Here is a 24612-nt window from a genome sequence, read left to right as displayed (position 1 = left end):
ATGAAACAATTGCAAATACACTGCATTTTTAAATCCTATATATTTACAAAAATTAGCTAGTTCATGCTTAATTTCATCCTCTTTTTCTATAGAGGTGTTTTTTTGTGATCCAACAGCTATCCTAACTAGATAGAGAAGGAATATTCCCTGAAGCTGCTCTGTTTGCTTCCCAATATGAATGTGAAAAACATCTCTTTTAATTTGCTATGCTAAGAAAAAGTTGGGAGTACTTATTCAGCAAAGGCAGTTTACCTCATTGTCTAACTGTAGCTAAAGCAAAATCAGGATTGGAGTCCATTTTACCTAACTCAAAGCTGCCTGAAAAGTCTGATTGTAATGCTAACTTACACTGTGAAAGTTGTAGGGGCTGTAACACAGTTACCTGTAGCATGCCAAGGTTAGGTACTTGCTTGACACTGGAACCTTATACACCTTCAATTGCTTCATTAACCTGAATGAAGCGTTTATAACCTAAATAGTTCACACAGGTTCTTAGAGTCTTTGAAAAGCCTCCAGGGAGAGCTTTTATCTCAGGCTTTTAGCTGAGCACACACACACACACGCCCCTTCAGAAGACAAAAACATTGGTTCTCTTAATTTTAAACATAGCAGAAACATATAGAAATTATTTTAGGAGAATATGAATCTGATTGACTGTTGTGAAGTTGAGCAGTGCTGACAGCTAGGCATGGGCAAAATTGTCCACGAATCCATAATCAGAGGGGAAATGGTTACAAATCTAGTGGTTCTCCAGATGATTTATAAAATATAGACAAATCTAACTCTCAGTTCCAATGAAATCACAGTCCACTTGAGATTGCTCTCACATCTTCTTATGAGGAGTACTTTTAAGAGGGAGCATTACATCAGTGATAATTGCTTGTCATTGTTCAGAAAATGCTAAGCTGCAACAACAGACCATGAACTCGTGAGTATTCTGTACTCAGAACACTTGTAAGATAGTCCCGTGGGTTGCATTTTTAAATTTGACTTCAGTTATTATTTAACTTCATCTTATGTTTTGTAGGAGAGCTTGACAAAGCACAATAATAAGAACAACAACAATAATTTATTATTTTTAGTCTTGTGTCTGCCTATTACTCTTCAGTGTATTTTGTATCAGGTTCATATATTACACATAGTATTTAATCACCTGTTTTGCTAAAATTCTAATGTACTTATATTTAGTACAAGCATCAAGATAAGTCAAGTGAAGCTGGATGGTTTTCTTTGATCTTTAGGGCTCACTATTAGCAGCAATAAATGCCCTTCCATTGTATTATGATAAATCTTATATTTCAAGGGAACAAAAGGAAGTGAACAAAAAGAAACTGTCTTAAACTAAAAGCCAGCATAAATCAATACAGGGCAGGTTCTTTCACTTGTTACCTGACAACACAGCAGACCCAATGGGTGCTATCTTCATCATGGCCTACATTTAGTGGTGACATGGACAGAAAAGGATGCTCATTATTACACTTAATGGCAAAGGAATCAATGCAGCATGCACATCATGTGCAGGAAAGGTGATACAGAGCTTAAGGCTGTCCTGTACAGCCTCTTCCCAAGTGCAAAGTCAGGAGCACTGCTCTCTGGCCACCACAGGGAAACACATGTTGGGTCTGCAATTCTTCTCTGTGGAGCAGCAACAGATCAGCTCTGGGGGTCAGTGCTTCTCCAGCAGTCAGAATGGCACTGGGGTGTCCCAAAGGCAGACTTAGAAGAAAACTGGGGTTCAAAGTAACATACTTTTTTTTTACATATATGGCTGTTTGAATATAAGCCTTTGTTAGTCCCCCATAAACCTTGGAGCTATCGAAATTCAGCATCTTCCCCACAGAATGAGTACGTTCTCTCTATAAAATGCACAATGTCCTGTGTCAGAGACTATCATCATTTGCACACAAACAGAAGTGAAGGGAGAGGTGTTTGAATGTAGACAGTGTGAAGGCGCAGCCTGTGTTTCCTACATCTGCTGAGGGATTTGCATTGGGTGAGTAATGCAGAACCTGGATGCCAGGCTCTGAATACTGTACATAAGGAAGATTTGAAATAGCAACAGACATTAACATAATCACTGTACTAGACAGGCATATTAGTTCACTGAACTTCTATCTTCATTAAATTTGTATTTTATTACTTACACCTCTGACAAGGAAGTGTGGATGTATGCAGCCTACTTTTGCTAAGTGTTTTTGTGTATTAATTTTTGTCAAATAACTACTATTATTTTAAAATATTTATTTAAAAGTACATCATGTCTTTTTCAGGCTTGTTCAAATGAGTCAGCTCAGACATTTTATATCTGCTCCCACATAATTTCAATTGTCCACTTATAAGTAGTTAAAAGTAAGCCAGAAATTGAATTGCTTAAATTTTTAGGGAATACAAATATAGAAGTCTTGAGCAGGTTGTTAGTAATCCATTTTAAATTATGTTCAATTTCTGTGTGTTTTAATGAATTTAACCTTTTCTCTTTTGATATAAGGGTCTGAGAAAATCAAAGACCAAATGTGTGAGTAGATTTTATGTGCTGTAAAATCACTCAGCACAGTGCTATGTGCTGAGTGATTTTACAGCACATAGCAATAAAATGAGATTCAAGCTACATCCCAAGATTTTGGAAAAATAAAATGAATACTTTAAAAGCAACTTGGCTGAACATTATAGCATATGAGCTGTCTTTTAAAATAATTGTATATGAAATGTGCCCTGGGGTCTGTTTTGTGTTGTTCCTTATATTGCAGGAGGAAAACAAATGTTGTAAAAACTGCTGGGGGTTATTTTGCAGGACTGGGACAAGAGGTACTATGCTGAACTTCAGCTGTTGCAGTCCTGGAAAACTCAAAGACTGTCTTCATGGTTTAGGGTTTCATTTAGTGGTTGTCTCTGAGGTATCTAGGATAGAGTATATGATTTATGCATTAGACAACCCGGTTTAATACTATAAAATGCACTTTTCCTATTTAAATTTCTTCATAAAGTTCTTCTGTTGTCTCAATGGAGCCTGCAATCTGCTTGTGATTATGTTTCTGGATGTGCCTGATGTCAGAAGAAGAAACAAGAAATACTCTCCTGTTTATCTAAACTATGGTCTGCTGATAAAAAAAAATCAAGGAAGAGCCTGCAATACACTGAGTTGCTTTCTTCTAGTCTCTTAAGAATCTTACTTACAAAACAATATAAGGTTTAAAACAGCTTTTATCTCATGTTATATTACCTTGGGTATACTTATGAAACTTCAAAATAATTTGGGTAGTCTGGGCATCCCTAATACTCAGGGTGTATTTTAACAGCTCATTGAGGATATCTATCAAATTACCTCTGGTTTTACCTGTCATACTGGTAACTTTCTCTGCCATCTCCAAATTAAAAAAAAAAACAACCAACCTTTTCAGAAGAAAGAGACACAGCTTTACTAAAGATATAGGATAGGAGGTGGCAAGAACTGTGGGAGTATAGGATGCAGAAGAGTAGGTCTCTTGTAGATAAAAAAAGCAACACCATATGGGGCAGTTGTTTTCTTCAGTGAAAATACGCTTCTCCTGTTTTTCATTGTGAGAATTGCTGGTGTTGGTGCATTTACCAGCTTCTCTTTGACAACCCACAGAAACAGCTCCAAGATTGATGATTTTCATCATCTGAGTCTGCTTCATTGGCATATCATAATGAACTTCACTCCATGTGGTGCTGTTTTAGAAATTTGACACAACACAAAATCAAGTCTCATGCTACTTGCTGTGTTTGCTTTAAGATGTGAGTTATTTGAACACCATGACTCTTGAAAATAATTCTTTATCTTGTCATTAGGCTTGCTTTTTCGTTAGTTTTTTTTTGCCTTTGCATATTTCAGCTTTTTGACTTCATATTTTTAAGTTTTATTCCACATTTTCAAAGGCAATTTTTTTTTATCCCATTTTATTAAGAAAAGGAGCCAGATGTTACCTATTGACTATCTGTGCCTATCCTTCCTAAAAATTTGGGTGCATTAGTCATCTCCAACCCAAAATAACAAAGAGAAGTGTGGATTTATAAAAATATAGAGAAAATAGCTTTCTGAAAACAATTTTTTTTTTCCTTCAGGGTAAGGAACAACTTTGTAGTGATCTGACTCTGATCCCACAGATTCTTGTGGGATTTTGGGGATTTACATGGAGGTCTAAATCCACAAGAAGACAATTCTCATTGATCTTCTAAAAACCAAAATAAAATCTTCCATAATGTTTATTTCCATTATGTCATTGATTTTTTTTTTTTATTTTGGGCTTCAGGGGAAAGCTTAATGTGGCTGCCATCACAGACCAAAAATCACTGCTGACATTTATAATGTAAATATTGATAGTAGGTGTCACAAATGACTCCACAGTAGATAGAAAGTGCACATGAAGGTTGGAAATTCCATTGATGTCCCAGTAGAATTCCTGGCATTTACCATGCACCTTGTCTATGAGGTTAATTTCATGAACCTCCAGGTCAGATGGCGTAAGTTTTCAGCAAAAGAGAAGACGAATAGGAAATTGCATGAGACACAAATGTGACTACAAATCCTTTGTGTGGGAAGTGAAGGAGCTGAGAGATATCCTGAAGTGGTGGCTGTCAAGAGAGGTAAGGTCAGCACAGTGAGGATTAAAGGGGAATACTAAAGTTATTAAATGCTGACATAGGATAATGGTCTCCCACTGGCATATCAATGTGGAGTTATTTGTGGGTAATTAACGTCAAAGCCAGGCAGAGATGTTTGTGTTTGAAGGAGATATTGATCCCCTGGCACAGTACCAGCATATAATGACTCTATTTCCCTTACACCAATTGATTGGAGCACTATCAATTATTTTATCTGATGGATGTTGGTGCAGTAGAGGGACAGTTGGTTGCTATAACATTATTGAGTTGCTTGATATAACACTGATCACTTCAGTTGCTTTATACTTCCTCTAGATCATAACCAACCATGGAGTCCCACATACAAAATAATGCAATTTTTATTTCATGAAGATTAATAAGTATAGGGAAAAAGAATATGTATCTGAACATTTGATGACAGGAAACACTTGTGCCTTTAGAACTTCCTCATATTTGCTTCTGTTTCTATGCAGAGGGACATAAAAGATGAAATTTTACCCTTGCATTTGGTGCAATGCAGAGGAAAGTGTGGATTCCCTTATGAAAAGCAGAGTCCAGCCTAAGCTGAATCCATAGAAAATTTTTGACATAGGGTCATGGGAGTCCAACACCATGGTAAATCTGAACTGCCAGAGTGATTGATGAGAACTCTTGCAAATACAACAGTAAGCCTGAGCAACATTGGATAAAGTCTGGAAGAACTGACCTGTCAGCCACTCTCCTTGGAAGGTGAGGTACAAGTTGAACACTATTTAGATTTCAAAGATGTGCCCTCCTGAGTTCTTCAGGAGATAGATGGGCTTTTTAGGAGATGTGAAGTTCATCAGTTCTTTTTCTGTGAGAAGAACGCCTTCTGGAAATGAGATCTAGAGAGCAGGTCTCCCACTTAAAAATTTATGACAAATCCTGAGTATAAAGAAATTTGGGGCAGGGGATGCATTGTGGGGTTTCTTTTGTTTGTTTGTTTCCTTAGTATGCAGGGGGTTGTTTGTTTGTTTATTATATGGTAGGGATACTTTGGGTAGGCTTACAGGCCAAGTCAACCTGTGATATAAAAGGTCTTCACCCAACTCAATCTTATGGCTCCCTACTGGCAGATTACCTTCATCAGCTTTGTATTGTTACCTTTTTTTCAGACACAGGCTAGGCCAGTCACTCACAGAGGTCAGAGACTCTCCCATCCTTTCTTCCATCACTGAGCCTGTTGGGTTCCATCTAACACTCCTCCCTCCTGTGTTGTTAAAAAACCCCAACACTACCAAAAAGAAAAACCTGAAGAAAAACAGACAACAAGCAAAAACCCTCGTTTAGCAACACTAACATGAGTAGTCTAAAGCATATAATATCTATGTTACATGGATCAATAAAAAGTGTGAAGTGATTTATGATCAGGGAAACCTGCTTCACTTCCTCCCACCCCCAAAGTGATCCAAAAAGTTGTGAGAAGGTTTGAGAAAAGAAAAATTAGATCAATATTCTTTTATATAAAATAGAAAAAAAAATCACAGAAAATTAAAAAGTAAATTACCAGTTTTACAGATCACAGCCTGGGATGTTCTCAGAAGTTATTCTTTATCCTTCTTTCATGTGTTAACTAAGATACTACTTACTGAGCCTGTTTGTAATTTCATCCTTTTCCTGCCGACCAGATCATAGAACTTCCCATATATCAGTTTTAGCAAAAGTTTTTCCTCCACAAGAATAACTGAATACAAGCCTGTATAATTTCACTTGGAATGCTACCAATTAGTCCTACACACTTAAGAAAGACCTCCAAAAGTACTATGATAAATGCAGGGCTCAAAATGTATTCAACTGTTGTCTGTGCAAGAGTGCTTCATCTTCTTCAGACTTTATAACAGACCTAATCAAAACTGAATATGCAGAGGGAAAAAAATCAACAAATCAACCCATAAAGAAATGTATTAATGCTGTTCTTCAAACAGAGTTGCCAAAGACTTCCTGACACTTGTCTGTTTCAATGTATGTACAATTACAAAGTTATGTGAATAGTCTCTTTGACTTTAGATACTTGCTCTTCAAATTAATTAGAAGACATTCCTATGGAAATGTTTGCAAGATATACTCTGTCTTGAGACAGATTATTGCTAGTAGAACAGAAGTATTTCTCACATTCTCTTTTCCTTCTTCTATCTTTAAAATGGTTTGTTTTGATGTTTCAGGTCCCTGATCACAAGTGCCATGTGGTGTTTCTCCTTTTTATCTGTGTCAAGCAATGCTCTACCTTTTTCTGTGAATAATTCTGTTGTGCCTGCTAGTAGAGCAGTATCATTTCTTTATTATTTTTAAATCTTTTAGGCAGGAGGGTTTGAGTCATAAGAATGGCTTGTATCCAGCGAATATACAAATAACAGTTTTCTAAAGTGGAGGAAAAAAGTTTAAAAAGAAAAAGCAACCAAACACGCACGCACACACACATACCACCTCCTTCTAACTGCTTCCTTTATCCACCCCCATTGAATTTCCACCACAAAATCTGTGCTCAGGACTCTCTGGGTTTCTTTTTGTTCCTGTTTAGTCTTGTGTTTATTAGTAGTGGTCTAAGCCCTAGTGCTCTTCCACATGACTCAGACAGTACTTGGGCTACTTTATTAAAAAACCACCCCCCTCTGTGCCAGGGCTGCTGCACTTCAGAACCAGACCTACACCTCCTCTGTGTGCATGGAGGATCTAATGGAGTTTGACCTGCACATAACTGAGACTTTATGGTTTGGGTGGGATAGCAGCTGACTGTCACAAACGTTACCTGTTCCCCAGTGCTGCCTGCAGGGACCTAGCAAAATTGCTGCTACCAGTGCTCATGTGATTCAGGAGCCTGTGGGTTCTTCTGCCCTTGGCTTCAGATGATACTCATGCTGAAATATAATTGTTTTAATCTTGGGAGAGGAAGAGATTCCAGCCCAAGCACTGAGGCTTGGGATTAGTGTCAGGAGACTTGCCAGCAGGTTCCTGCAGTGGAAATAGGCACAGTGCAGTGGAGATTCAGTGTCTCAAGGTACTGATGGTGAGGCCTGATCTGTGGTGAAAATAAGTCACTGCAAATTTTCATGGTTTTACCTAAGTCTTTGGTATTGTGAATAGATTAATACTGCTGGTCTAGAGAAGTAGAGATTATAATTACATTTTGCATTCCTTCTTCAATTTCATTACATCTCATTGAAAGGAAGCTGTCATTATCTGTCAGGAAGTTTGTGTTCTGTGGAGTCTGCAGTTTGTTTTAAATTGTGAGACCTGCATATCTTTTTTTTGGGAGATCTCTTTCCACCTGTGAACTTTATAAGTCCTTTGAGAGCTTAGTGTCCATTTCTAGACATCCCGATAGGATTACTAAAGTAAATATTTATCTTTGAACATTTGAATATTTATCATCTATTTGAACAATATTTGGTAATGGGCTTTTATTTGAAAATAGGAAAAACGGAAGAAAGACAGCTATGTCTCCATCTCTGTCTGAAGGAATTCTAGGTCTTCTCAGTCAAGTTCAGGAAGGGCTCCAAGATAGTGACAGCCATTTGCTTTTATAGTATTATGCTATTTTCTGAAACAGGCAAAGTTTGTTAAGAGAAGTAATTTTTTTTAGGCTAATGGATAAAAAAAGTTTTTACAAAATAATATGACAAGCTTTTAGCAAAAAGCTTGCTGCATTTCTCTGATTATATCAGAAACAAAATAAATGTTCCCAAGTGTGCAAGCTCTTCCTTAAGCCTGGAAGTTGGTTGCTTTTCTTTGACAAACACCAGTTGGTCTAGAACAATTGTCCCTACTCTTTCTCTGTTTGCATGTCAGACATGTATGTCTGTCACTGCAGGTTGGAAGATACCACTTGGAGAGATCAATAATGAGAGAGAAAGGCAGAAGCACATAGACACACCCACCTGATGGGCTGCATCCAACTCTGGGGTCCCAGCACAGGAAGGACATGGAACTGTTGGAGCGAGTCCAGAGGAGGCCACTGAGACAATTAGAGGGATGAAGCAGCTCTTCTATGAGGAAAGGCTGAGGGAATTGGGATTGTTCATCCTGGAAAAGAGAAGGCTTCTGGGTGACCTAATTGCAGCCTTCCAGCACCTGAAGGGAACCCACAGGAGAGATGGAAAAGAGCTATTTACAAGGGGGAATGGATTCAAATTGAAAGAGAGTAGGTTTAGATTAGATATTAGGAAAAAATTCTTTACTGTGAAGGTGATGAGGCACTGGCACAGGTTGCCCAGAGAAGTTGTGGATGCCTCATCACTGAAAGTGTTCGAGGCCAGGTTTGATGTGGTTCAGAGCAGCCTGGTCTAGTGGAATATATCCCTGCCCATGTCAGGAGGTTGGAACTAGATGACCTTTAAGGTCCCTTCAAAACCAAACCATTATATGCTAGGAATATTTTGATGAAGCTTGATCTTTAATGTCCAACTCATTATTATCAGCAAAGTTTACCAAATTGCAGGCAACTTCTCTGCCATGAGTCAAGGAAAATGGGAATCAAAACCATTCATTTAAAAAAACTGACTTAGAAAATGCTTCAAAAAATAAACTTCTCTTGTGATATAAATAGTCCTTTTTCTTTTCTACTGATATACCTATCACAGCTAAAATACTTCTCATTGAGACGTTGAGATATATAATAAAATAAGGAGATTTATGACATAAACATGCATTGGAGTACTCTCCTTAGTTCTGTCATTGGATCAGAGTCATGGCTCTTCTAGGACATGTTCATATTAAGCAGATGTTCTTTTGCACTCTGTTAAAAAACAATTTCTCTTTTTCCGGCTTTTTTTTTCCCAAATATGAAATTTGGAGTAATGCCTAGCTTAGTTTGGCAAGAGTTTAGGGCAGCTGGAGACCTGTATTGACCCTCAGTAGCAATGTTGTTCAGCATGGGGAAAGTGAAGGTTTGTAGGTGGTGAGCAATATATTCAGAGCACAATTAAAGAATCCTCTTTTGTGTCAGATTCAGTACTAGATGTGGCAGCACCATCACTGTGGGGTGCATGGCTAGGGTTAACATTTCCCTGCATTTTTGTAATTAGGTATTTACTAAAAAATAATGCACCAGCTTTCAAATACTAGTGTTTAAATGAGAGGTGAGTATTAAGACTCTGTGTGATGATTTATCAGAGAGATAATCTCTTTAACAGAAAAATATCAGTAAATATTCAGTAAGTAATCTATTTAATAAGAATTATTGTGCCTCATTTCTATCTTCCTGTTCTTTTTTCTACCAGTGGAAGTCTAGGTTGAAGTTGACTTTTACTCCATCTTTCTGGAGTGTTGGAGAGCTGATTTGTTAGAATAGCTGAGTGTTCTGCCTCCCATCAAGCCACAACTGAATGGAATGATTAGTGCCCAGGACAAATTTTTTTCTGCTAGAGATACCATGACAAGTGATATTTACTAGGCCATCTGAACAATCACTCTCAGAGGAAGAAAGGAAACATTAACCCTCTTCTATACTCAGAGAAATGGAGTTGTGGTGTTTGATTCTTGTCTTACAGAGAAAAAAATCATTTCAGTCTCAGTTGATATATTCTGGTCCACAGCTGACCACAGCTGATAAGCAAAACTTACTGTAGATGATGCTGGTTTTGGTCCAGTTCTACACTGCAGAGGACGTGTGAGCTTTGTTGTCAAAGCTTAGAGGGTATTACAATGTTTGACTGAAATTCCAGCCACTTCAACTGAAAGCACAAAGTTAGAAAATCTTAACATACTGGCACTTTCAAAGGTGTTCATGTGAAAAAAGTAGTTGAAACTGGGAAAGGAGAAAAAGTAACAAGGCAATATTTGTAATAGTTATAAAACTGTCAGAAAGAGTGTGTGAGGGCAGGGCAGATTCCTTAGTTTACTTTCCATTTTTGTACATTTAATAGCGCACACAATTATTGTTCGTTAAGACGGCAATGTCAGAACGATTGTTTAAATGTTCTGAATTGTCCCTGAGTTCCCTAATGCTTACTGTGACTGGTGATGTAACACCCTCACTGGTGCAGTTTAGTTTCCAGTAAAGTATTACAAAGGTTTAAATATGGCACTGTGCAGGATGAGTAACTTCTTTTTCTTAGAACAGAAGGGTTTTTTTGTATGCCGTTTATGGTCAGTACATTTTCTTACTGTAGATTCTGTAAATCAACATTAGTCAAATTGAGGTAGGGCAAATGAATGCAGCAGTTCCATGGTACCCAGGCAGTAAAGAGTAGCTGGTCCAGATTTAATGATAAATGCAGAAAATTGCACTACCACAGAAGTGAAAATGAGGGGTTAGAACTGGATCACTGCAGGTAGACACAACATATATTCCCATTCACAGATTTTATTGAACTACTTCCTTTCACTAATCACTGTTCTTTTCATGCAGGAGAGGGCTCAAAACCTTTTCATTTCCAGTCTTAATATATTCAGAAATAGTTTTAATCTGTAAATCTTTGTGCCAGATTTGTTCTTTATTTAATAGGTATTCTCTTTCTGCTTCTCTCCTCTCCCCCATGTATTTGTATTATTTAATTTCAACCTTCACCGTGCCAAACTAAACCAACACAGACATTTCAGTCCATCTCAATAACATTCTCCACTTGCTGACCATTTTCGGAGCCCTTCCTTCTGTGTTCTCATTTAAGTCCCTATGTCTTGTGTATGGGTGCCCAGAATTGCAGGTTATTTCAGTTTGTGTATTACCAGTGCCCTGTATCACATTAGTTTTATACTTCACGACCATGCTAGAAATTTCTCACTGATTGTGTTTTAAGATTGCAGTTGCTTTTGTCGTAATGATGGTTCTGTCTACAAACTGTCTTTTTTTCTACTCTTTATTTTTACAACTGATAAGTTTCAGATTAGAGCAGAAATACTTTTTTTTTTTACTCAAAATCTGTTCAGTGCCATACCATTCTGATAGCTCCAGGCCTCAAAGTCCTTCCTTTAAGACAGTCTGATCTTCTCTTCAGGTACCATCAGCAATGCCACCACTTTTGGGCTCCAGCAGATTTTGTAGAGTTACTATTAGATTTTTGTACCAAAGTGATTAACCAAAATCTGGAGTCTGAGACTGACTTCTGAGAAATTCTAGCAGTACTGCCCTTAGTTTGATACCTCCCCTTTCCTTTTTGTCATTTTCGTACATGGTCTGCCTCTCACCCACTACACTGATTCTTGTCTCAAATCCTATTTTGTCCAGATGAATTACTGATTTTCTGCCTGGCACACAGAGTTATATCAAAATACTTTTCTTCAGTCAGATGCAGGAGAACTAAATTGTCTTCTGTGCTGATAAAGCCTACCACATTTCACCCATGAGAAACAAGAGTTATTTTGTCAAAGATTAGATGAATCAGACTTGATCCCTTCCTGGTAATCCTCTGCAATACTTATTCCAGTCTCTATTCACCTCAATATGTTCTTACTTACTTTAAAAATTTGTTCTGAAGCTGTGCCTGCTATTGAGATCAGACATGACAATAACTAATTTCACCTTTCCGTCCTGTCTTTGTTAAGTATAAGCCTTGTGTTTGCTTTTGTATTCCTCTTGCATGAGAAAGCTATTAAAAATCTGCCTTGCTTGCAAGGCCTCCTGTAGGTCAGAGAGAATGGACTTCAAGACAGAAAGGGTGTTTTATGGTGAAGGAAGTGGCATGATTTTAAGAAAGAGGATGTTTGATATGAATCAGATTCTCTTGCAAATTACATAGCAGTAAGTTTGGCACATAACTGGGGTACCTTCATGCTGGTAGCTGCGAAAACAGAAGTTTCTGTGAGACCTGAAGCCTTCATGAGGGCATCAAGGAACTGTGGCTGTTTACAAGTGTGATCACCAAACTGGGGGACTGAAGTCTCAGTGTGACCGGAGCGAGGTTCTCTGCTACCCATTCTCTGGGCCCAGGGGAGACCAGGCCAGGCACCACATCAGGGCTGTGGCACAGACATGTGGCACCCCTGAGTGGCTTTATGTCCCTAACTGTGTGTCCAAGTTGCTCCTTTTGGGAGGTGGCAGAAATCCCTCCTCTGCTGGAGTGGGTGTCCACTGGAGCACAGCTTCAGTTGGAATGACACTGGTGCTGTCAAAACCAACTGATAGCTTGAAGTCACATCTTAAAAACTTTAACTGTGCTGGTTTTACTTTCAATGAAATTTCCCTCATGTCATTCGGGAATGAGAAGAAAAAGAAGAGGGCTGTAAGTTTTAGCTTCCTGTTAAATCTTCTAGGGAAAAGTGGAACTTATTGCATCTCATTGTTTGAGGAGGTGTTGACCTCTGAAATACAAATAACAAGAAGAAATCAGTAACAAGAAGAAATCAGTTGAGTTTGCTCTGTAATGGTTCCAGTTTAAGGTGGAACTCATGTGCTATACTGTGGGAGTGGGATTGGCACTATTGCTATGTTTGGGAAGCAAGAGAGGGGAAGGGAAGGGAAGGGAAGGGAAGGGAAGGGAAGGGAAGGGAAGGACGGGAAGGGAAGGGAAGGGAAGGGAGCCAGGGAAGGAGGCAGGGTGGAAGGGAAGGGACTGGCCAGGGAAGTTGGCCTTCCTTTGTTACCCTGTCGGTCCTTTCCTTTCCGTCGAGTTCCTTTCCTGTCCGGTTCTTTACGCCTGTATCCTTTCCGTCCTTTCCTCTTCCCCTTGTTCTCTCCAGTTTCCACACAGATACATGGAGCAGTTTGACTGCAAGTTTTCTCCAGCAGGAGCAGAAATATTTGCAATGAGCAGCTTATAGTTGTCCAGGCTCAACATCTTGCAACTGGGGATAGAGTGTTTCTACTTTCAATTGAGCCATTCTGCTGAGCTGCCAAGAGCAATGAACTTCCTAAGTTTGTGCCAGTTCCTGCTCAGGAGATACTTCCACATATTGAACCAGGTTGGGTTTCAGTTTAGAAATAATCCAAACACAATCCCTAAACCACAACCACAGAGCCTTAGAATTCAATTCAGTTCATACTCTCTGTAATTCCTTGCTGGGAAAAACTCCTGGTTGCTGAATTTTAATCTAACATAGGAAAAGTTTCCAGTACTTTTTACAAGTTTAAATGGGAAGGAGTTGACACTTATTTTTCTAAAACATCAGGCTGGTCCTTCTTTTGCCTAGTAATTTTGAAACCAACGTATCCAAATGTCCTATTGGTGATGGAGAAATTTAGCTATTTGTTCAAAAAACATTTGATATCTCAATTATTTCTTGATGGTTGGTTTGGAAATGTTATTTCTCTAACTTCTCACAGTAGACTGGGAAACACTTTTCTTTTTCAGATGCATTCCTTCACAGCTTTTGAATTGATGCTAATAACCTGTGTATGATGTCACAAATGGTCAGATTCAGTCAAGAAAATTTGGAAAATGCTTTCTTAGGGCATGATGGTATTTTTTCCAGATGAATACATATTGTTTAGCTTCTGTTATGAATGAGTTTATTTTAATAAAAGTGAGGATAGTTCACTTGCCTCATGTGCAATATCTCTTGAGACATGAGTGGGATAATGCTTTGTAAAAAAACAGCCAAGCAATAATCCTAAATTCTGAGAACTAATTTTAAATTGAAATGCAGAAACAGAGAGGTCCTATATATACAAGATGACTTTCATGTTCCTGTCTGAAACTGCTAAGTGTCTGCAGTGGGAGAGAATTTCTAAGAAGGTTAACTTAAATGCTTTTTCAAATTCAGCAGTAGTCCAACAGAGAAACTTCAGCTGAAGGGTTTTGCTTACCTTTTTTTTTGTTAGGTTGTTTGTTCTGAGAAATTATTATTTTAATCTTTCTGTGTCTCTGTTTTGTGATTCTCATGCATGCAGACTTATTTCTGGAGTGAGTGATAGTACGCTTGATCAAATAAGATTCCTAAGGAAAAATTAGGCAATTACTCATGGTCAGGGTGGAATAAGTGATTGAAAAGATGTAAATATATTCAGGAACCTCAAGGCATGATGAAAAAATTATTTTATTCAATTCTTGTAGTCAACAAGGGCAAAACAAATAATGGATTTACAATACAAAAGAGAAAATATAGCTCAAATAACAAGGACAACAGTAAAACTAGAGACTACAGAAGTAATGGAACAAGCTCCCAGGGAAAACTGTGCTAAAATTAATACCTGAGACATTATACTGTCAATTAAATTTCTTGTTGTCCTGATTTTGATATTTTACAAAGATGTGACCTCAGCATGGTCACCTCAGTTGTCTGGGCCTCTTTCCTTCCCAAGTCTCCCATGTATTCACTGGTTTTATACTCAAGGGCTTTTTATCTCCCAGCACCCTGCAGTCTTTTTATCACCCAGCATCATGAGGAGACAACCTGCACTATTTCACTTAACCTGAACTAGGTGATTCTCTAAGCTTCCTCAGAAATAATAAGGTTTGGAGTTATAATGAATAATATCTGTTAGTATACAATGCAAATACCATAGGATATGGGGCAGGAATTAATTTTTAAATATTTGGACTCTTTAGAATTCCTTTAAGCAAGAGACCTGTTTTTCCAGAATGCAATATTTTCATAGATTTCATACTACTTTTTTTATAGTGATATGACTGAAATGCTGGTCTAATGTTTCAGCCTATAAAGAAGAGCAATAACATAAAGTAGGGCAATATTACAGCCCAACTAAACATTTCTAAAACATAACTTTTGATGGCAGTAGTTCTACCTATCCAAAACTATGCTCTGTCAGCTGTAGGGTCGTACAGCTTGGTTCATATGGATCCATGAAGTGAAAAACTCCAGTGGGGTAACTTATGAGCTGAATGTGCCACTTAAATAGCCTCTCTTGTTAAGACTGTGGCCTAATTAACTTGATTTTTTCCTTTGCCTTTCAAGAGGTCAAGCTTGACATCTGTCCTTCTAGAGGCTGATTAATGTTCACAAAGACATTTGAAGATGCTTGGTACTTAGTGTGTTATGGTGATGACCTTGGATAAAACCACTAGCAAGCACTGAGGTTCAGTGTTTCCTGAGCAGCTTTCACCCTGCCACATCACTGTTTTCCCATTTTGTGAGTAGCAATTACTCAGTTTGGTCTGTGTTAAAAAGAGTATGCTTCAGCAGTTTTATTTTTGTCCTACCAGTCTGACTTTGGGACTCTAGCCCAGAGAGTTAAAAACATAATTTACAGATTAAGACTATTTGTAGGGGAAGAAAATAATGTAGGTGGTTGCAGTTAGATAAGTAAGGTGCAGTTTTCACCATGAGTTAATGACCTTTGCCTCAACAAGTCCATCTGGGCTCCAGGAAGGATTGGAAGTGGGAAGATTTGCCCACAGATTTCCCCACAGATCACCATGTTGTCACTGCCAAGCTTAGAGCTGCTGATTGCCCATGGCAGGAATGGAATAGAGAGTGGGCTGTAGACATGCCAAGGAGTGTTCCCAGCCTGGAGCTTATTGTATAGGATTTTGCCTGTGCAGAGTTGAATCCAGTGGCCAGTTTCTTCTTCTTCACATTTTATTTTTACAAAGAGGCAGGGGAAAGACGTTATTTGGCAATTTAGTGCATGCATGAATAAATATGCGTGTTTTAAAGGAGGTGCAGTTTACAGAGATGCAGAAGGGGAGGGAGGAGAGGTGTTACTGCTAAGGTGGGTTGTCCTTTTTGGGGCTGTAGTAGTGGTGGCACCACACATATTTTCAAAGAAGTCAAGGGCAGATACTAGGTGTACATCTCCTGATTCTTGAGCAAGCAATGTAGTTTCAGCATAGCTCAGAACAGATCTGCATGAAAGATGAAGTGCCATTGCTTTAGGATTATGATATAGTGAACTCCTTCACCTTAATCACAGAATTATTATTTTTATTGATATTGATGTAACTTCCTCCTGTGTCTCAGTCTGTTACCTTATTTGGCATTTTGAGTATATCTGGGATTGATTCAAAGCAAGTGGTTGAACTTAGAGTGCTTTTGTCCTGTTCCATTTTCTGTCATGGCAGAGGAGTTGGGTGAGTTTAGTTCACTTTCTAGGTAACTGGACTTTTGTCCTCCCAGCTTTTACATTTTGGAAGCTGGCCTGACTAACTAGGCAGAGGTGTCAGGCAGCCAGCTGTCTGATACCCCACCATGGGGGCACTGAAGGCAGCCTGTCATAAAAATGCAGCAGAGCAGGCATCTCAAACACAGACACCTCTGATGGTAAGTACAGATGGTTTGTGCCAGGTCTGCATGAGTAATTCAGTTGTAACCTTTTTTTATAATAGAGAAATGCCTTGGTACCAGGAAAAAAGATTCCTTCCTGGCTTGACTGTTGGTTTGTTGGCTTCTCCATTTTTTCATTTGGTTTTTCTCCTTGTAGTTGTCCTGGTTTTGCACACTTGGGAGACGAAATACCCCCCAAAAAATATGTTCTTTACTCTAGTTGTCTTGCACAAGGACTATAAAGTTTCTTTGCAGTATGGTTTTAAAGATCTGATATAAATGAGGAGGTCCATGTCCAGGAGCAGGGAATGGGAGCTGCTTAGGTAGTAAGGAGTAACTTAAAATATCCATAGACTTCCCAGGTTATGGTTTTTGGTGTTTTTCATGCAGGTTTTCATAGGCTCCTTTAAGTTTTGCTTACAGATGGAGTCTTAGCCAGCCTACTTAAAGCAGAATTAATTTTCACTGACAGTTCCTCCTCTCTTGTGAATCAAAAAAGCATGGCCTGTATTTCAAATGGTAACCAGAGTGTATTCTGGATGAAGTATCTCACAGGAGGTCTTTGAAGAGGCAGGAGTTATAACCTGTAATACTGACTGTGTAACTTCCTAATAAAGACAATGAATAATTAGAGGTAAGCATTTGCTTTTTAGCAAGAATCCCTTCAGGAGGAGAAGCAATAGGCTGGTGCTCTCTAAACTACTCAGAGTAAGACATGAAAAGTCAGCAATTCTGCCATGAAAGGCAGTTTCTCATTGCAGCGCTTGTGGGAGGTGACATCAAGGAGATGCGCAAGCAGGGGCAGAGCAAATGTCTCCTTCTTCCGTACCCAGGAGTTTCTGACCCCAGCCCTCCAGTTCTGTGTCTGAGGTCCTGCAAGTTATTAGAAAATGAGCCTTCTAAAATGTAGCATTTAGCAATAAACCTTGCCAATGGGTACTTTAGGGCTAAAAAGGGCGGTTACACAGGGTACTTGCTTTTACACTGCTCTTTATAAATGCTGCATATCTACCTCTCCCAATGCCACTGGCATTCTTCCTGACTTGTCTGGAGGTCTAGCTTCTTTAAGGGCTTAAGAGAGAAAGGGTGCAACAGGTAAAGGAGCAGGGTATCAACATGGAACTGATGTGAGAAGGTGCTTGCCTTCAAAAGTCTGAGCTTAGCAGGCCTTCTGTCAGTGCCACTACCTGTGTCTGCTGGACTTCAAGTAAAAATTGTGAGAAAAGCTTTTTTATATGGTGGTTTGGTTGGTATTTTTTAAGCTTTCATATGGCCATCATTACCCTCTGTGCTTTGCAAGATGTCAGGAACCTGACAGAGAAGCAGTAAGAAAATTTTGTGTGATATGTTTATTTGGTAACCAACCTTCTACAGATTTTTCTTAATATGTCTACTTCCCTCTTTTTCTATCTGCTTGCTAGAAGTGACTTTACATAAAGACTTCACAGGCCCCAAGCAAATTTCTCACATTAATCAACTAGCATTCTGATATTCTTGAAGGTCTTTTCCAATGTATATAATTCTATGATTCTATATTGTTGTTCAGGGATACTAGAAATATGCCAGAGCATAATTAGAGATATGTGCTTGTGGACCTATGTCCTTTTCTTCCTGAAGGAATAATTTTGATTTTTTTTGGTATGATGAATTTAAGCGCTTGTTTTTTTCATGCAATTTCCACTCTTAAGAAGTTTTCTCCTTGAAGTGCATGACTAATTCATATGAAGTGCTCCCTCACTTGTGAAAATGATATTCCAATTTATCCATCGGGTTTTAAAACTACATTTTCTTATTGTTATTGATTACTGCTTTTTTTAGGACTGGAAGTACTGGAGAAATCAAGAGGGAAGCAGAGAACTTTCCTGTTGCCCAGCAGTGTACTGTGACAGATTGCAGAGGCAGTTCAGATTTAGTTATAATTGGCACCTGTTTTGTCACAAACAAAAATAGGCTGCTCTTGAACAAGCTGGGGAACTCTTATCAGCATGATGATCTTTGTAATATTTCTCATTTCCTAGTTGCATATAAAAGCCCTTTTTTTTAAACTCTCTTTGTATTTTGGCTTTCTGTTTGCACTTCCAAACTACAGTGTTCAGCCTTCAGGTCTGGTCTAAGCAGGAGAGGTGCAGTGAAATCTCTGTTTACTGAGAGCTGCAAAGGGACTTATCTTTACCTAGTCAGCCTGCCTGTGTGGACACCACTGTCTCCACTGGTTTCTTTCAGTTCACCATCACCACTGGATGTGGCAGAGTGAGTCTGATGCCTTCTTATTGCCACCTCTGGGCTGCTGGACCTGTTGGCAGTGATGAGTGCAGGGCTTTATTGAGCTGTGCTGCAGTAGTCAGGGTTCTTCTTTCACCACTTTTATTTGGGACAGTGGAAGAGGTGGATTTTTAGAGTGGCTCCTTTATTTAATGATATACTGGGGAGAGGATATGCTTTTCTGACAAAGCTGCAGTCACCTTTAAAGCAAATCTGGGGAAGTTACTGAAGAGCTTGGGGCTGCATATGCCAGGAACATTCTAGTCCTGAAGTTTCATGGAATCCTTGTTTTTCATTGCATATTAAAATTTATTCTCAGCCTTGAGAAACTTGCAGAAATAGGATGCCTTTTATGCGTGCTTTTATTTCCAGTTTCCCTCCATAGCACCATTATGGATCTCACAGGTTCAGAGACATGGTATTGTCTTATGTTCTCTGGAGTTTGAGTTGATGGGTTTTGCTGCATGCTTAGCAGTTTCTTATAGTTTCTATTCCAACTAAATATGTGATCAGGTAAGGTAAAATGTTGAAGCTGTCTTGTAGCCCTGTGTTGCTAGGCAATTTTGGTGGCTTTTGTTCTAATAGCAGTTGAGCCTTCTAAAAAGAACTGTTCCCTAGGAAAGAAAATTTCACGATTGGCAGCAATATTACTACTTCATTACTGCACTGGCACTGCCAGTGGCCTTCCTTGCTTTAAATTACACTGTTCTCTTATCATGTGCCAGAAGGGTAGCCAAAGTCAAATTACTGCTGGCAGACCACAGAGATCAGCAGTATAGAAAACCTGGCAATCTCTGTATTTCTGCAGTATTAGGTACTCTTCTTCTTATATGTTCTTGTATTACTGAGAGAATTTTTGATTGTGGATATAAAAATGGTCATGGCAGTAGTTATTTTTTCTGCACTACATCCTCAGGAAGAAGCAGAAGCTCTCCTCCTGAGAGCTAGTGAGAATTAGCTGCTCTTTGGTCCTTCTCTTACTGGCAAATAATAATCCCAGAGGAGGCCATGCCAAGTGGAGATGATATTTCCAAGGTCCGTATGGCACCCTTCATTTGTGGATCTTGCTGCATTTCTGAAAGTGCAATGGTTCTTTCCACCCGCCTCCTCTCTGATGAGATGTTATCATCTCCATTCTGTGAAATTCGGGAAAACAACTGAAGGGATAAATGACTCACACTGAATTAAGCAGCAGCTTGGGAAGAGAAAGCACAGCTCTCTTTGAGAACTGAATCACATGACTCCTAGCTACCTTTAAGACAGGGAGACATGTTTGAACCCCTCTCTCCCTGAGACTTTGCAAACCTGCCCCTCAGGATTCTGCATCACTGCTTCCCTCATCTCAAAATTGTTGTGATGCAACTTCAGAATGCTTTTCTTGATGAGTTTCAGGGTGCACAGGATCTGTTAGTGCCATCCCTGGCACAGGGGCTGGCTCCTCACCACAGGTGTCTGCCTGCCTCTCTGCGTGACAGGGTTTTTGCCAGGTGACTGTGTATAGATGGCTGACTGAATGATATGATTGATTTAAGCTGACTCCCTGCTTTTGAGGTATTTGAGAATACACAGCAACCTTATCACTTTTATTTATTGTCTACTTAATCAGGTCTGTTGAAGTTCTATTCTGTAGAATGATTGTACATAGCTGACATCCTTGAATGAAGTGTCTCATTTGTGATTGTCTTTCATATGCATTGCCAATTTCATGGATCCAAGCCTCAAATTTACAGAAAAATGACTGCTTAACTCACCTCATCTTGATCCCCCATAGCATCGTGAATGGATTTTGTAAATAATGGATTGGGTCGTTCCTGATTTCAAACATTCCCTTCATGATAGATAAGGCTTTCATGCCAGTACAATCATCTCTTTTTCATCTCTTGAGTTCAAGAACTTAACAAGAGAGGTCAGAATGACCACATGCCATTTTAAAGACACAGTGGGGGATGAGTAGTATCAACACAGCAGTTTAGCAGAGCCTGAGAGAAAGCAGAGTTTTCTCAAGACCAAGGGCATATACCTACAGAGGTGTATCACTGTATCTCTGTCTGCTGTTCTAGCTTTGGGGGCACAATGATCTTATCTCTATGTTACTCACTAGTGTTTCACAAAACAATCTAAGACAAGAAACTGTATTAATCTTTTCCTTCCCTTCCATCTGGAAACCACATGTAGAAGATACCTACGTAGTAAACTTTTTAACATGGGGGGAAAATATAATGAGCCCTTACAGCAATCAGCCAGTTTCTGTTGAGCTAGTGGCCTTCTATTCATAGTGTTTTGAACAGTGAGGTGATACAGCAGCCTGCTGTTTGGTCTGGTGCACTGGTCTTTTCCTGAAGTCTGTCTTGTGTGGAGAAATCCCTGTTGTCCATATTCAGTTCCCCACAGCAGCTTTGCAATTTAAATCTCTGCTGTACTTCAAGCAAATAATCTGTGGCCTTTCAAGCCAGGCTCATGAAAATATGCAAATACCTACTTGTTCTTGACACAGCTAAAAGAAATTCAACCCTGATGATATTCTGTATCCTGGGAAAAGGTGTTTAGAGATGGGGTACAAAATGCAGGTACAACTCTTTTCTCAATTTTTTTTCCCCCTGTTGTTTTCTACTAATCTACAGAGGAAAAACATAACATGTCAAATCTGTTTACTCTTCAAACAATCTGGGATGCTCGAATGTCTTTATTGTAATTTAGGAAGCAATTGACAGACAAAATTGTGTTGGGTATACACTAAAAATACACACTGTAGGAACCACACAAACTCCCAGGTACAAATTAGCTCTTTTTTTTTTTTTTTTTTTTTTTTGCCAGTGCAATTTATAATGAGAAATGAACTAAGCTTCTTTCTCAAAGTTCCAGCTATAGATCAGCTAGAAACTTGAGGGACTACTTTTATCCTGAGAGGTGGCATATTGATCTACAACTCCAAGAATTGTGCCAAGAATGGGAAATCAACAATCAACAAGATCTTCCCCTGATTTATGTAGGCTAGACATCTGTGGCATGCCTTTCGAAGGTGATCTCTCAGAGGCGTAATTAAAACTTGATGGTGAATAATCATGATGATTTGTGTTCCCACATTGTAGCCCTGTGGCTGTTTTTATGTGGTTGTAAATGTGGTTTGTCCCTGCTTGTGAAAAGGCTGGTTAGAAAGCACTGGGCTTAAAGGTAGAATTTTGTACACAGCTCTTATACAGAAGGTCTCTAAATTTTTCCAGACTAGACCTCTGTTTCAGTTTAGAACTAGTCAGGTTGCAAGTTAGTGAAAAAATAAATTCAAGAAGTTTTTTATTAGTAAAACTGAGCAGCCTCTAAATTTGCTCACTCTGCAGAGAGAGGCAGTGCTCTGATATTGGAGATGCAGTCTTGGGGTTGGAGAGAGTGGGGAAAGACAGCAGTTTGTAAATTAGTCTTACTTTGGTCTCTATGCATTAGCAACACATTTTCATTCACTCTCAAATCACCTGTCAAAAGGAGAAGGAAAGTATTGGGACAAAGGTTATCTTTCAGCCTGAAGATTTTTCCATTGAATTCCATGATTTTTGTATTAGTGTGGATAGAATTTTCAAGGCACACAAAAGGCTACTGCTGAAGCAGACTGGATTCCTTTCTTTTCTCTACTATCTGGATGATGGTTGGAATTTTGAAGAAGCTGTTTATCACTTGGTTTTGAATTATTCCTAGGGTTTGTTTGTGCTTTGAGATATTTATCCTGCCTTCTAAAAGCCCAAGCTTTCTCAGTGATTTTTACTCTTTAGTTTTGAAACTAAAAGGCATAAACACCATCCAATGCCTACGTATAAAATTAGGTGGGGAGAGGAGGCATCTCTAATTCTGCATGCAGAACAGTCAGCATAGTAGATACAGTTAGAGACTGATTATCATAAGGAGCATGAGTTAGAACCAATGATCAATTTTGTGAGAATCCCTAGCCTTTCCATTAATTTTGATTTATTGATTTTTATGAGCAGGAGCAGTGAGAAGCTCAGGCTTTGAGGAGGATCAGAGAGGCCAGTGCGTGTCGAGGGTTATTGCCTTGTTTCGTGCTGTGATTTATACAGTGAAGGTACTGGCTGCATTCTTCTGCTTGGTGTTATTTTATTTCTACTCATCATTATAGTATTTCATGACTTAAAGACAAGTGCCCTCTGAAAATCTGTTCTGTTGTGTCCCTGGCGTTATTACAGGCTGAAGGTCTGATTATTGGAAGTGCTGAGCCCTTGCAGCTCCAGTGGAATGAATAGAAGCTGAAGGTGCTCTGAAAAGCATGCCTGAGGCATTTTGCTCTTCTGAAGGGATTGAGTTGCACCTCATAAATATAGGTCCCTGCTTTGACTAATTCCCCCTTGGCTGCAAGTCCTTTGAAGTAAATGGAGTTTACTTGATTAGAATTAAACCTGTGCTCCAAATTTAACTCCCATCTTTGCCATGTAGCTGAAGAATTGATTAGATCTTAGTAAATCTGATGTTAAAATTAAGCTTCAGTTTTGCTTTCTAATTGGAATACTGCATGCTGGGAAAGATCAGAAACCTTTTTTTTTTTTTTTTGAGGGTTCAGGTGATTCTGCACACAATTCATGTTCCTACAACAGAGGCAACTGAAAACACTGAAAGGGGACTTCTTCTGTAGCTAGAAGAGGTACCAAGACCAAGTGTCTGCAGCTGGTGCAGAGAGCCAGCCTGAGCCATTCACATCCTGCTGGACAGAGTCTTAATTCTAATTTGTCCAGTTCCAGTGAGAGAAAGCAGATGTCAGACAGTGATTCAGCCCTGGGAAAATGTGATTTATCCCAGTGCTTGATAATTCTGCTCTTCTTGCACAGGAAGAAGTTTGCCTAAGTAGTGGCTGTTTGACCTGGAAGTAAGGAAAGATGATGCTGTTTAAGCATATGAGTGACTGCTGGAAAACTTCACAGGAGCACTTGTGAAGGGGGGAAAGCTGAAGCTGTGAGATTTGGGAACTAGGTATATGGAGAAAGTTTATTCAGCTTGTCTTTCTTCTTTGCCTTTTAAAGAACATAGATATGCAACCTCCTGAAGTGGCCCTGCAAGTCATGGCAGAGCTTAGAGATTCTGTTCAGTCCTTGGCTAAAGAAAGACCCTTCTCTGCTCAGGTTGCTCAGAGGTCAGCATTGCTTCAGTCCTTAGTTTTTGAAAAATCATTTTTTGCTCAAGGAGAATCACAGCACACTCCTGCTTCTCCATTTTGGGATCATCACTACAGTGCTCCTTGATTATTTTACTTCCTTCAAGCCAGTATTGGATTAAAAATAAGGATTTTTGGGGATTGGTTTTTGATTTTGTTTGTTTGGTTTTTATTATATTTGTCTCAGGTAAGGCATAGTTTATAGGAGATCCATTGCTTTTGATTCTGATTATTTTCAAAGAATAAATTTAATCAGTTATATTCTCATCTCTATATCTGTCAACCTTTTTCTTGTTACCTCTGTGCAATATGGTAGATCATCTGCTGTGTCAGCAGAGCTTCACATTTCAGTGTGTACATTGATCTAATCCTGTTTTGTGAGTGATGGGCCCTGGTGTTTGGTTCTCAGCAGGCAAGATGGACCATGCTGTTATAGCAGTGGGGAAGGCTCTTCTTTTGAT

The 24612-nt window shown here is 39.0% G+C and overlaps 1 protein-coding gene across 5 annotated transcripts in view; it reads left to right on the top strand.

Moving 5' to 3' along the window:
• The window catches only part of ELMO1 (engulfment and cell motility 1), a 304600-nt gene that overhangs the window by 175774 nt on the left and 104214 nt on the right, over positions 1–24612 (top strand). The window contains exon 1 of one of the 5 annotated variants that reach the window (XM_050971398.1): positions 22998–23071. The exons of the other annotated variants lie outside the window; for them this stretch is intronic. The gene's annotated coding sequence lies outside the window, so the exon portion shown is untranslated. Of the gene's footprint in view, positions 1–22997; positions 23072–24612 lie in introns of those variants that run through there. 5 annotated transcript variants of the gene reach the window in all.

This window comes from Serinus canaria, chromosome 2 (genome assembly GCF_022539315.1).
Source record: "Serinus canaria isolate serCan28SL12 chromosome 2, serCan2020, whole genome shotgun sequence".
NCBI classification, from domain to species: Eukaryota; Metazoa; Chordata; class Aves; order Passeriformes; family Fringillidae; genus Serinus; species Serinus canaria.
Note: the sequence above shows the minus strand (reverse complement) of the source record. Positions and strands in the feature narration are given on the sequence as shown.